This window comes from Lampetra planeri, chromosome 9, assembly GCF_965212315.1.
Source record: "Lampetra planeri chromosome 9, kcLamPlan1.2.h2, whole genome shotgun sequence".
NCBI classification, from domain to species: domain Eukaryota; kingdom Metazoa; phylum Chordata; class Hyperoartia; order Petromyzontiformes; family Petromyzontidae; genus Lampetra; species Lampetra planeri.
In genome coordinates, this window is record NC_136115.1 from 6,268,037 (window position 1) to 6,283,513 (window position 15,477).

At 40.8% G+C, this 15,477-nt stretch overlaps 1 protein-coding gene across 17 annotated transcripts in view; it reads left to right on the forward strand.

Annotated features, from left to right (window-relative positions):
• Window positions 1-15,477, forward strand: part of SORBS1 (sorbin and SH3 domain containing 1) — a 134,543-nt gene that overhangs the window by 19,117 nt on the left and 99,949 nt on the right. For all 17 annotated transcript variants that reach the window (XM_078597500.1, XM_078597504.1, XM_078597509.1 and 14 more), the window contains exon 2: window positions 12,910-12,995. The gene's annotated coding sequence lies outside the window, so the exon portion shown is untranslated. The remainder of the gene's footprint in view (window positions 1-12,909; window positions 12,996-15,477) is intronic.

The window sequence follows — 15,477 nt, forward strand, 5'->3', positions numbered from 1 at the left end:
CCAAAAATATGAATCCCTGCAGTCACGAAAGCTTGAAATCAAAATTTAGGTGTTAAGATATTAAAACACCAAACTGAACCTTTTTGCAAGGAATCATTGTCTGCATTAACCACATGTATTTGTGGCGACCTCTGGTGATGTTTTGATACTGGCAAGGGAGGTCCCATGATGGTTCGTTAACATTTCCGAATGAACGCGTACGTGTTGCTAATGTCATTCTTATTATGTGCCACTCAGTGCGGCACGAGCATTATATACGTGGCTTTAAGACGTTAAAATGTCGTGCAATATTTATTTCGCACCTCCAATTAGCACGGGTTGTCTACGTACTGTGCGAAAGAACTTCAACATACACACATATACACTGATACAGAATACCTATGCCCAGAGCACCCAAAGTGCGGTCAATCTCATTACGTCTCTGAAGCTAAGCCGTACGTTGAGCCTTGATAGTGCTTGACAGGGTGACTTCCACGTGCAACAGGTGTTAAAGGCTGCAGGGCTATGTTGTGGTAAGCAGAGGGCAGTACAGCTAAATCTGTTGTAGCACTGTGCTTCTATGCTCCCATGCCTATGCTCTTCGCCTTCATCGTGCAGCAAGGGGAGTCCACTGTTAATCCAGCTGTGGATTGACAAAGGGCTGTACATGCGCACACGCACACAAATACAGTGGAGATAAATGTGAGATCGGTTACTTTGCCTAATTATAAAGTGAGCACTTAATTATCTGGCTTGTCCCCGAGCATCATCGCACATGCTCACCAATTCACGATGCGATTTAGCCTGTGGCTTTTATCCCAATTTAAAGGTGTGACAACTGTCATCTCCATCATTGCTGGAGCAAACGTGAAGCACGTGTTGAAACGGAACCGTGCGGGGCGGATGTAATCTTCCAAGGCTTGATATCCGCCGAATGAACGCACGTCATCACAGAAGGGACGGGTGAAGGACGTGTAAATTCGCAACGCGCTAACGTCGAAGGTGACGGTCCCGTGACAGTGCCGGATGCTGTCTGCGAGCACTTTGAGAGCGGACGCTCGGAGGTCCGGGCGTTCGTCTAAAGTGCGCAGGCGGGCCAGTGGCGCTTGTGGGGATGAAACGGGACACCGGCGATGCCTGCCTGTGTGCGGCCTCCCCTTTTTTGAGAGCAGCCGAGGGGAAGAGGCACAAAGGTCCAGGGGGAGAAGTGATTGGGATCTCTGCCTCTAATGAGGCATTCACACACACCACAAGGAGATTACTGGACGGCAACATCTCCACTGATTGGAAACCACAGTCGAGTTATTATTATTAAGTTCTAAAATTAAGATTCACAGTCGAGTTGGTGACATCGGAGCTTTCGAACACGGGGGTACACGCGCGGAGATATGTCACAACATTTAAGCATGTTTCCCATGGATATATATCTTTTTTAATCTCTGAAACACATTTGAAAGTACGTTATCATATAGAGTGTTGTATTGTCATTTTTGTTTTTAAATAAAATACTTAACAGCCGTTTGTCTATCCCCTGTGGGATGACGGCCTCTCCACACCTTGTCATCTTTAGTGTTGTTTGATCGTTTGTCACCATTCTGACAAGCGCGTAGGTCGGTTTGGTGGGGAGTTCAGGACCGGTTCAAATATCACTCGCCACCGATGTTAGCGGTGGCCAGTTTATTGAACCAAGGTCACTGCACTCGCCCCTGCTCAATGGCTTCACTCTGTAATAATGCATAGGGTACGTAAATATTTCAAATTAATTTGACTATGCTTGAAAGCGATTTGTTAAATCATTCGGTCATATATCTTATTACCGTCGAATACATCTTTAACTTGAATAAAATATTTTAATTACGAGGAAATAATGTTTTTCTTTTGTTAGATCGGTGAAGCTATAAGTCGCATTGTAAGAATGGATGTAGCCGCTTAGGGAGTAGGTCATATTTGAGGTGCTGTATTTTATGCTATTTGATTGTGTAAATGTAAAACATGACTCATCATTTGCAGGAAATGTCACGTATCTATTACCCATGAGAGACTATGGCCATATTTTCGCATAGCCTGCTGCAAGCAGATGATAGACACATTAGCAGAGTCCAAAAATGAAAATAACAGCTTTTTAAATGCTTCATAAAGCTAATCATAGGTAACTTCTTGAGGACTGTGTTGCTTAATCTATTCATTTGCCCACAAAGGTTAGCTCCAGCACTATCCTCTTTCCATACCTCATTCAAAATATAGGCCCCTAGATTTACATCTGCCACAAGGGGCTTTAAAGGGGCTTTAACACACATTTAGGTCTGGCCAAACACACCACAGCACTCCGATGTCACCATGGCACTGGGTTGTGTCACGTGCTGGGAAGCTTCTTCGGGAAACGAATCGATTCCTGGAGCAGCAACGGTACGTGGATCGAAACGTCAGACGTCACGCTGGGAAACACGCGGGGGTACCAAACCCCAGAACACAACGGAGAGCCATCCAGCATGACTGACGTTTTGCACAGCAGTGTCACACGCCACCGTGGTAACATCGTAGGACCAATTAATGCACATTGCAGGAGACTCAACATGTTTTAACTTTTCTAAAGCGTTTCTGAATAAAACTACAACTTGGGAACAGAACAACAAAACACATTTAACTGTTCCCTTTCAAGACCATTGAACAGCAGCACCAAAGCAAATGTATCTAATAATAGGGTTTTCCCCCCTTTTTTTGGCGACAAAACTGAAACCTTTTGAAAGGAATCATGTTTACATTAACCACAATATTTGCAGTCAGAATGCAAAAAACAACAACACTCTGATAATGTATGCATTGTCCTTGAAACTGATTGGTCCACACCAGAGACAGCTTTCCTGAGAGCCTAGTCTCATACGGTGTTCGGCCAGAGGACGCCAAAAGGTGCACAGTTAAAAGACAACGCACTATCAGAGTAATGAGGGCTGGGGTAAGCATCTATATCATGAGGCCTCCTTTGCCGGTACCAAAATATACTAATAGGGTTTTCCCCCTTTTTTCTGGCGACAAAACTTAAACCTTTTGCAAGGAGGCCTCGTGATGCAAATGTATCTAGTTTTACTGTCAACCAAAGGCGTTGTTGGAATGGCTCATGAACCGAGACATAATTTATAACATTTGTTGCCGTTCCTAAATATTTGTTGTAACTTTTTTCTGCAAAACGCTTTACTGAAAAATGAAGAAGAATATAACCACACAGTCTCCTCTGTCCAGTACACAGGCGTTGAATTGACATTTTCGGAGAGTGTACCTCACACGTGTTTTGGAATGTAATAATTGCAGCACAGGGCCAGAGCCAAGTCCCACACCGGTGATTGCAGCTGGCTACTTATTGACAGACATCGCATGTGTTTCTGGGTCAGCAGGGCAGCAACTCCCCGCAGGTCTTTCCAGTATTGTTAGAAGAACAATGAGCTTCCTGTATTCATTGAGTGCATCACGTTGGGTAAAAAAAAAACACATCATGGCTGATGAAGGTCAAACACAGCTACCCCAATCTTGTTCTTATCTCATTTATGTTTAAACGCTTTCCAACCAAGGTCAAAATAGTTTAAGCTGACGGTCTGTCTCTCTTTTGTGCGAAATGAGGATGAACAATAACGCTCAGAAATATGACCTAATGTTAAAAAATACTTGATAAAGTTGAGTTGCCATGTTGGGCAGCATAAACTAATCCATGCGTATGAATTATTTTTGTATTGTTTATTTGTTAAGTTAGAAGTATGCTTGATCTAATTTGATAATAGCATCATGGTTCTTTGCCACTGGTATATTATTTGTAAGATGCGCAATCATTTTTGGTAGTTTGACCAATGTGAAGAAATTTTCCCATTTAAACTTTGCCTTTTTTCTGCCATTAGTTTCAATAAATCGTCAACTTTATTTAAAGCAGGTGAGAGTCCATTGAGACTAACGTATCTATTTCAAGGGATAACTGGGTCTCAATGCAATTTGACAAATGTTAATTTTACCCCTGGGACATCGCATAGGAATGTTGAGGCACATCTTAAATTACTTTATGAGGATTTCAAGATGGAAATAATAAACCACGTGGACTTAGTGAGAACTACTTTTCGAATTCTTTGAGGAAAAAAAAATCCAAACAGTGCATTCATCTCCACATTTATAACGGAAGGTGTTCAGCGGGGTAGAATATTTAACCCTCAATCGATGAGAAGAATTGTTGCAATTCAGGGTCATCACTATTCAGGAATACAATAGTTTTACATTTGTGTTGAATAGTACTTCTAGTGGCTGGAGGGGTGACATGAACTCAATACGTCCAGTGCAAGCATCGAAATAATAGATTCTTAAACACACGCTTCGATGTGCATACGAAGGAGAAGAATACATATTGATCGAATCAATATTGATAGATGAATCGTTGCATTATTCCAGTCGTATTATAACCAGTAGCCAGTCCTATTATAACCATCAAAGCATGAGGCAAAACATAATTCTCACCTAAAATGAAGCCCAATGCTAAATGGAAAACATGCAATCTACTGTTGCACAGTATTATGAGCATCTGTATTTATGACATCGCCGCGATGAATGATGGTCAAAAAAAGATGGAAGTTTTAATCCGAGGCACTTTGTGCACATTGGTCTTGAGATTGAAATGTTGCGATGTAGACCCAGCTTAAGGTTTCCCAACCTTTTATGGTTTACCTAGAATCATCCACTTTCGATGTAGCTGCTGTCCTGGAAAATATGTAAGTCTTTCCCGGGACATTAATAGTACCAGTTTTTTGTCAGTTGTGTAATAATACTCCAATCAAGACAATCCATTTGCGTGTAGTTATCCCCGCTTCTGGTATTGTGAGATATTCTTCTTCCTGCCCGTGATATGCCCCATTTTTTTAAAGCTCCTTCATGAGACATTCTCCTCCCACACTTACAAATGGCACAGTTGGCTACGTACGGTGCAAAAGAAGTTCAACATACATAGATACATATAACCTGGTCGTGAAAACCCAACCCTCATCCTGACAATTTCAACACTGTAAAACTTCGGTTTGTGGAACAAAAAAATGTGCTACTGTGCAGAAGATGCTGTCGCATATCTTAAGGGGATGAATTATCCATAATGGGAATTTCTGAAAAGTAATTAAGTTGGTTTTGACCTTTGGCAAAAGTCGGTTTCACAAGGACCCCAATCTTGCAACAAATACTGGCATTCCAGTGGGAAGCTGAAAAAACACTCCACCATTTCCAGTTTTGGATTGTAACTAATAAAACCTTACACAGAATACACTAACATTTACAAGTGCATTACCTATTTAAACGCTAACCAAACATTGTAAGATGCCCTCTATAAACATGCCCTTGGTTTGTGCTATATGGTTTTGGTTGACCTATTCAGCGATGCATTTTCCCATGTATGAGAATAGGTTTTCCCCTTTTTTCTGGCAACAAAACAGGTGTTAAGATGTAAAAAAACAGGTGTTACGATGTTAAAACACCAAACTGAGTGTGTGTTTGTTACTTCGGAGCCTATTTTCAATCAGCATAATAATACACAGTCCGCAGTCTATGCCCTGCTGGACAAAGGCCTCCCCATGCAATTTTCTCTTAAACAAATCCAGCGATTGCCTAAAGGACCAGTTAGTTCCTCAAACTCCCACCCATCGCCTCAGAAGTGCCTCCTTATTCCTACTAAAATTTTAATTTGCTAAAACTTTGTTTGATAAAGTTTTTTTGTGCGTTGCTGCTCCATGTTTCTGGAACATTCTTGCAGTTAATCTGCAGCTTGCTTCTCTCCATTCACTCCCCATTCTTTATTTCCCTGTTAAACCAAAATATAGATTCATAATATTTATTTTTAGTGGAGGAATTCAATCAGATATGAAGCTCTTTTTCACAGACGTCCAGTAAAGGCGGGTCAGAGCGATACAACAACCCAGAGCGTGATAACAACAATGCAGAGCATACTTGCACCTGAACCTAACCTTTCCTGTGTCTCTTGCTCACACATGATAGCACTTTTTGTATTCGTGTGTGTTTCGTTTAGGACCATTTTAAATACCTGATTTGTTGTACAATATTGTTTTAGGACCATGTCCTCATTCTCTCTAATATTTATGTATTTGTTCCTGTAAAGTAGCTGAGAAACTGGCTAAACTAAAATTCAATGTCTGATACAGAAGGTTGTTTTTTTTTATATCATACTTCACCATACCGGCCAGTGTGAGCTGGTGTAGGGGTTGGGATGGGGGAGGGTTGGAGGAACGAGGGTACATCCCACGACTGTTTCAGATATCACTTGGCACTGCTGTTGGTCAGGGCCAGAAATTCAACTCATGTCAGCTGCTCATTACACAGTACATTAACCAATGCACCACCACTCCAGGTATGTGTGCCACGTACGTTGAGCACAGTACCCATTTGTAGTGTTTGAAAGGCCCACACAATTTATTATCTTCGATCGTGGATGCTTATGTTTACATTAAATATTAAATTTCTCCGAAACGTCAATAACAATAAAGCTTCATTTTGGAGCTTTCGTGACTGCATGAATTATTCTTTGGTTCTTTCGGTTAAGTCACGTCTAAAGATAAAATAATAAATTAAATAATAGCATATTACGACGTTTCGATTGCAACACAAGCAATCATCATCAGGCATAAATGGAATAGTTAGATTTTTGTTGCTATTTCTTTTATGCCTGATGATGATTGCTTGTGTTGCAATCTAAACGTCGTAATATGCTATTATTTAATTTATTATTTTATCTTTAGACGTGACTTAACCAAAAGAACCAAAGAACAATAAAGCTGTAAACCCAAATAAACGATGGAAGAAAGTAGTACCACCATTGTACCAATGCAGTTGATTTAAGTACAGGTCTGTTATTCATTGGTGTGCGATGGGTTGAATATTTTTCCTGTATTTGTGTTCTTGTGATGCGGTGGTTGATAAGCTATGGTTGATAAGCTATGGTTGCCCTCTTTGCCTCATAACTAATTTTGTTTCTAACAAACTCAGAAAACCAAACGCAGCCATTTTCAGATGAGTAGTGGTGATAGAAAAGAGGCCATGAAATGAATATACGTATGGAAATGCTATATTTTATTATTTGTAAAGGCAGCTATACATTGAAAGCGCAACGACTACACATATAGTTGTAATGTATCAAACACTTTACGTTTTGAATATTTGCTATTTTTTGCAAGTTTTTTCCAAGCCACAGCATGAGTTCGTTCACGTGTGTGCACCCCGTTCTTTCGCTTGTGAGCATTCGACCCACCGATTTTCGGCACAATGATAAATTATCACGACCTGGCAGACCAGAAAATCATCTGCTGGATTTTCTCATCCTTCACGTTGGTGTCGGACATGGCTGGCAGTATGCCTGGACATTTACTTCACCATTTAATTGCACTGTCACAGGGATATACCATGTTGTTTTTCATGGTCGATTGCTGATGTGTTTATTTTGCGTCTGCGTGTGTGTGGACAGAGCGTGATGATACAGCGTTGTACATCCCTGACATTGGGTGTCAACGCCCATGAAGTCATTACCTCAGTTTTTGAAGTTAAGCACGGCTCACTATAATGTTCAGTTTTTTTAATTCACTAATTATGGATAATGTAAATACAAGTGTGAACTAAATGTTTGCTGTTTAGGATGTGTGCTCAGCTGCTGTAAACGATTCTATAATTCCCTCCCCCACTGGGCATGGACTAACCCTGGCCATATTTGGGTGATATGTGCTTGCCAGCCATGTGACCTGCTCACCACTGGAACTGCTTCGAACAGCGGAACGACTGGAAAGAATTTGCTGCGTAAACAGCCAGAGTCTATAATAACAGAGCAACTTGCAGTTGCATATTTTGCAACAAGTGAATGAAAAGATGTCCGTTTTGAAACTATTCACTCTGGAATTTGGAGGGTGTTTTCCCAAAAAATGTGATTCGGATTTTTGTTATTTAATACAGCACGTGCGAGGTCGTAAATGTTTGAGAACAAGGGTTAAAAATCTCGCTCCGACCTTATGTTAATGCCCTGTTACTAATTACCACTGGTGGCCAAACTTACTGACCCTTCCTGCCACAAGCTGAAATATTTCATGTGACCGAGAGAGCCACAAGACGCACCCGACTGAGTGGGTAACGTCAGTTGGTCATGTGACTGACTCGCTTGTGTTCGTTGGCTGTGGATTTTTTGAATATGTTATAGCCTGCAGGAGGGTCCCTGTTTTTCCTGTTTTGAATCGAGTTATGTTGCAAAGTAAGAAAAATGCATATTTCCTGAGCCGCACTTGACCTGCCTAGGAGCCACATTTGGCTCTTGAGCCCTGTGTTGGCCTCCACTACTTTAGGATATACCGGTCATACAACAAGCATATTTACTATACATCACAACACGTGTAAGTACTGGCAATATATTTGACACTGTGCATGCATTTCAGAGCCCATGTTGACATTTATCCAGTGGCAGTCGTATGCTGTGGTTGTTGTCAGAGCATGCTGGGACATTTCTTGTAGCCTCGCACGCAAAGGCGGATGCTTAAAGTAAGAGCCATTCATTTTGGATTAAGAGTACAATTGCATGACTCTTTGGGATTTTTTAAACGTTTTATTTCAGTTTTTTTTCCATTCACAGAGCTGTCCCTGTTTGCTCTTACACTTCCATACTGAGTATATGTATATACAAGATGCTCGCACCGTTTCCACCCACCCCTTCGTGTGTATGTATTAGCATGGTTGGCTACGTACGGTGCGAAAGAAGTTCAACATATACGTACGTAATTTAAATGTGTGCCTACTAATGGCCAACAATATCTGGGAGAGTATTAAACTATTAGATTATTTGGGTGCTTTAAATTTCCACGTGATAAGCCACTTTGTTGTGGCCAGGTCACTTATGAAAAAGAGCTGTATAGCTCAGTGGGCCTTACCTGGTAAAATAAAAAAATAAATTTGTTTTTGTTGAGGATGCAGCCCTAAAATATTCACTGTTCCCGTGATCAGATGGAAGATCGGCACAAAGCAACAAGTTACGTTCACAGAAGGTTGACATTGATACCTTAGTTTAATAAGATGTTGCACTTCTTGTAAAGGTCACTCAAGAGCCTAAAGCGTGTATCCCAAACACATCACGCTGGGTATGTTGGGTCCAGAATTTTTATTGAAAACTCGAATAAACTATGTTTTTTTTTTGTCGGATAGTGAAATCACTTCCACGGAACTTCTTGGTTTAGTCACAAGTGCTAAAAACCACAGTGATACTCTCCTGTCGTCTTCGTCATAACGTACAAGGTTATAGCTGTCTCGGTGGCATTTACCGGTACTTGTTTAAGGGCTCAAGACTGACTCATGATATTTCAATAAAGCTCACGTATCTGTTTGTGACTTGTTTTGAGGCCCTCTTTTGTTTCCCCATAGTGACCCTGGCACCCGGGTGTTTGCCGTTCCAGTGGTTTTGTCCGGGACTGAATGTCTGTCTGTAAATAACAATTATCGATAGCCATTATGTACCAAATTTAGCGAAGGGTGTTTACACTTATCTGGGCTACTCCTGCCAGCTGTGTATGCTGCACAAGGAAGCCCATCGCATGTTTTCTTACTTAATGTTGGGCTAAATGTTTATTTTGTTTGCTTCGTGTTTACAAGAGCCATACTGTTTGCTTCTTTCAAAATAAGCAAGCGATCATTACAACCGTTTAACTACTGTATTTTCAACCAAACTGATGTATAGGATTTCAACTACTGTAGTTCCAACATCATTTTTCTTTTTGGTTAGTTCGATGAACCATTCTTATTAAATATTGTCCTGCTGTTCCTAAAATGTGTTTTTTTACTGTAAACTAACCCTCATAACATTGGATATATTTCTCAATTGTTACTCCGTATGAACTGAGTAAAAATAATAATGTCATGCGCTATGAACCTGGACACCCGACCATGACTAACATCAAGTGGCAAGTGATGTCTGAACAGGTCCTGGGCCACGTAGCATCGTAATATATTTATGCAGTTGAAATAAATGACGGGCTTATGCCACACACATGGCGTTTCAATATATTTTGCCTTTATAAATTAATGTTTTTAAAACACCATGTGTTCAGCTTGGGGTTTATGTGTTTCTGTGGCAATGGGGTGTCCGTGGTGTTCCCACCGAAATAAACTGCATTAATTGACTGTAGGCACATTCCAAAGGCTTTCCTCTCACTGGGAGGCAGCAACCCACAAAGATGATTTACAGGCACGTGGGAGGGTCCGTGTCCAAAACAAAAGTCCGAGTTTCGATTTAAAGCTTTCGTGACTGCAGGGATTCATCTTCTTGGTTCTTTCGGTAAAGTCACGTAGAAGGGAAGTAATAAAATAATAAAAAATAAAACATAATAAAATAAAATAATTTATTTTAATAAAATAATACAAAATAAAACATAATAAAATAAAATAATTTATTTTATTTTATTATGTTTTATTTTTATTATTTTATTACTTCCCTTCTACGTGACTTTACCGAAAGAACCAAGAAGATGAAAAAAGTCCGAGTATCGTATTAAACGGTGGCACACGTTTACATCGAATCTAAACGGGATCTTGACTTACGTAGTTTAAGGAAGCACTTCTGTTGTGTTTCGACTAACCAAGTAGGGGTGGTAACAATGCATAAATTAATCCATTGACATCGATTATTACCCATTCGTACTGCCAGGATTGAAGAAACTTGCCTGTTGGTTCATCTGCCGCATCGGGAAGTCAAACCGACGACCCAAGTCCAGTGTGCCAACCATTTACAAAAAATTAGAATAGATTCTGTTCAAAGCAATTTACTCTTGACTTAAAGCTTTAGTGACTCCAGGAATTCATATTCTTTTGGTCTTTCGGTAAAGTCACGTAGAACAAAAATAAATTAACAAAAACTACGTTTCGATCGCAAAACGGTGTGATCAGGATGACGATTGCTTGTGTTGCGATCGAAACGCCATAGTTTTTTTGTTAATTTTTTTTTGTTCTACATGACTTTACTGAAAGACCCAAAGAATAAGCAATTTACTATATGAAAATGACTGGTGTCATATAGGGATCACATGTTAACCGAAATAATGAATGATTTACGAGCTCCTTGCCTTTCGGTGTGAGAAGTCCATCTAGTACTGTCCCTCCACTGCCACTCTTACAAACATCGCTGTTATGTATGTAACCATTTACAAGTAGTGACAGATACAAAAAAAAAATTCAAGCTCTTTAATGGTACGTAATGATTTTGTGTGATTTAAAACCATTTCCAGCAATGCTAGTACAGAAATGTGCTTTATCTACCACTGACTATAATTGAGATGATGTGCAGTGATGTATTAAAACATTAATGAGCCCTGCACCAATTTAACACATTCCTGCGGAGGGAGATGGTAGAAACGTTGGGTTGCTCGGTCAATGGCCAGGGTCAACGGCGGCGTGGTGTATTCCGCAAATATGCCCGACTGTGAGGGCGGGCACAAGCCGGCGTGAGTAGGTTAAACGTTGAGTATTATAAGGGCACCACGGGGTGACCAGCCCCTCCCAACCCAGCCCCACCCCTCCCACCCTCCCCACCCAGCCCCTCCCTCCCCACCCAGCCCCTCCCTGCACGACGGACGGACACAATAATCCCCTGTGGGCTGGTGTAACCAGGAGGTTCCTACCAGTATGAAAGAAATGTCACGCAGCATGCACTAATTGCCCCTTAACATGCCAACTGCAAATGCAGTTACTCCACAAACAGGTGACATTTTTTGCCAACATAGCAGTCCCTTGAATTGAAACAAGGCAGGTATTCTGTGCTGGCTGCCAGCTTGTTTGCGTCGATCAGCTGCCGCAGATTGTGCTGCATTGTCACGCCAGTGTGTTTTGTCCAGCCAGCGTCATCACTCTCAGATGAATGCAACAATTCCAATGGGCTTCCACAATGCAGCTTTTGTGGCTCTGGAAAACAAATAGTTGCACAGTCATATTATTATACACACACAGATGCACACACAGACATACGCACATGTGAGACTCTACTTCTGCTAAGAGCTCTGCCCCATTCCTTCCGCATAAGTTGCCGGCACAGAAGACTCGGCGTTTTGGGGTTTAGCGAGTTGCGGCGCGTGTGCCGTGTGTTGGCTGTCACTCACCTGACGAGTTCGCATGGCCAGTCTCCCACCTTCTGGGCTTCACGGCGTGGTGGTGTGGCGGTGGAGGCGAAAGCGCGAGAAGAGGCGTTTATTTTTCACGACACTTTCCAGTAAATAAAAGTTTCCGCAGGAGCATGTGGAGAGCGTTTTGATATTTAATGCAGTGTTATTTACTGCATGATCACTTTGTGTATCTATTGCCTACCATATTCTAAATGTTATTTGCATTTGTTTTTTTCCCTTTACATTAATATGAATAATATAAGATTAATATAATATAATTCAGGTATATACTTTTTTTATCATCACAGGCTTGTACTATGACTAGCTGTAAAGATAATCCATATTTTAGTTTTTAAAATATTGTTGATGCCACCACAGTACTGGGGTTATGTATGAAATGAAAACAAATGGTTCAAGTATTTTATTTTTGGATGGTCAAATGTACAAATTCGCCTGCCAAGTGGAAATTTTTGAAATAGTCCTCCATGCAACATATTATGAATTCTTCCAAGACAGTCTGTATGTGTTTCCCAGACTTTTGTTACAATTGCGAGGGCAAGGTTTAGCATTTTTTAACCCTCGCAGTTTTTTGTGAATTAAAATTCTGTTAAGCAGTTAATTCGTGCTACGCAGGTTTAATTTTTGGACCGTATGTATGTTGAGCTTCTTTCGCACAGCATGTAACCAACCGTGATAAAGTCGTAGGTGCTTAAAACGTGCTTTTTTTACTTGTGCGTTTACTGCTGCATAATATATAAATAATGTCGGGTTATTCTGCTGTGTTTTTCAGGAGGAGGATTTGGCAGAAAACGGTACTTGGTGTGCATCTCGGCATTCTTCTTCAGTGGGAGTCTGATATTATAAAGCAACATCTGGGTAAGTACGCCGCTTTATCCTGGAATGTAGGACATGCAACCAGTACTCGAGCCTCACATTTTCATTTAGATGTGTAACATTATTGAAGTCTTAACTGTACCATAGCAAACATTTCTTCACTTGTACATTTTGTTTGTGTCTTTGAAAAACAACATTCACTTCTGGTTGGACTTTTATCACACTTTAAATTAATATGGTAACAAGTACGTGAATGATAATAAATTGTGCTATTGTTAATTGCAGTAGTGCATATACATTGGAACATAATTGATTGTGACAACACATTGGTGGCAAAAAATGTGTCGCAGATATATCTAGCTGGGAGGCCCAATTTATTTGGGTGCTCCTCCCTGAGAGAGTGAATGTGAAGTTGACGGTGTGATTTCTACAGAAGTCAAATTAAATTGTTTGGATGTTTAAAAAGCATACCATGTTTTGTGTGCCACCATGGTGTGACGGTTAGAAAACTGGGCCTTTTTAAATTCAGAGGTCACCAGTTCGATTTCCTGACACAGCTGATGAAACAGAGGACAAGGTTCTTAAATCTCCCTATGTCTATGCACCCAGCAGTTCGAGTGTTGGTAGGTCACGTTGTGGGGAAGTAAAAATGTCGGTACTCGTAACACACCTCCGATCAGCATTGGTTGGCTACGCACGGTGCGAAAGAAGTTCAACAGAAAGACACCCTAGACTTCTGGCAAGTGTAAATGAGTAGGCCAAATATCCTCCAGAGCTCCTGTGATGGAGGCCCTTCTGCCAGCAGTGTTGTGGCCAAGCGATTCTAGGGCTGCACCTATTACCTATTACTATATTTTGTAAAGTTCCATATCCGACCTTTCGCGAGGAACATTTTTTGTAACATCAAAGCCCAAATCCTCTGATGTATTTGAAATGATATATGTTTCCAGGTAGTCCTCTACTTACGATGGAGATGCGTTACGACGACCCCATCGTAAGTCAAAAGTATCGTAAGTCGAAGATGGCCTAGCCTACCCAGGAGTCTTAAAGAATGGTGATAATTTAGCAAAACAGAGCAATTTAGAGTACCTTACTGTATAAATTATATACTGTATGTATTTATTAATTACAATACTGTATTGCACAGTAAAATGTAAAGTAAAAAACAAGGTAAATTCTTAACCTACCTATATGAACTGCAATTTAATAAATAAATAAATACAATTCCGGAAACCATCCTATCTGCTATAAGAACTTTTAACATGCATCGAACGTATCGTAGTAACCCTAAAATGAAATCGCTAAAGCTACGTATCATACATGCATTGAACGTATCGTAACGTATCATATTGTACTGTACTCGCCAAGATTCTGTCCATCGTCTGCATACTTGAACGATGTTAGGTTGTTGGTGTCAGTTTTGTCGTATCGCCATCGTAAGATCGAAATATCGTAAGTCGGACCGTCGTAACTCGGGGACTACCTGTATATGTACCACTGTCTCCTTTGGACGAGAGCGCTAATAGGCTCTCACCTGTAGAAAGGGAATTAAATGCAATGATAATTAATTAAGTTGTACAGACACGAAATATATATTGCTCATAGATGTGTGGTATTTAGATGAGTACATCAATTGCTAGTCGAATGCTTTTTCATAGTGTTCGGGAATCTAAGGGGGGGCATGGGGGTGATCGCACCCCCCTCTGCGCCTCCCTTCTTGAGACCCCGGAAATTGCATTTTTTATTGATAATTACAATAGAAAGTAAATTAGATGTTTTTTTTATTATTATGCAGGGCCCTGTTGAAATAACTTCATTATTTCGGGACCGCCTACCCCCTGGGAAGTTTCTAGATCCGCCTCTGATTCATAGTATACAAAGGCTCGGCGTGATGGTAATTGAAATGTATTATTCTGCTGAATGGTATGGATGTGGTCTATATACATAAATATTTCCAAAACCCTGCTTGCTCCTGTGGTTGTTTGACCTCTTGTTTTTTCGTTATTCTGCTTCCATATATATGTCAAGCACTGTACAAATCAACAAAAAAAAACTGATTACTGTATTATATATAAAAATAGAACAACAGTGTGCACTTAACACACACACCTCCAATACTGCGAACCAAAAGCATTGTTTGGTGCTTCGTTATCACTTCATATTATACGTATTATTGGCAGAGTAGTACAGTAATAAACAATATGGTGACAAATTTAGTTCTATTTCCAATGGAGTCTGCAATATAATAAGGACATTCTGGCCACTCGTGGCACTTACGGGAACCAGGCCTGGCCGTGCTGATTCAGGATCTAATTTAGTCCGCATGCACAGCTGTCCTCTCTCACAAACCTGATAGCACGGTAAACAAAACGGCATGACTTCTGGCATGCAGCACAGGAAGCCGTGGCTTCTGGCCCTCATTGAAGCTCCGAGCTGCAATGACTCGGAATGCGAGCGAGCGGCACGGATACGTGGCACGGCCCCGTCGCTCAACCCACGGGCTGCTGTTGCGTGTCAGGGCCTC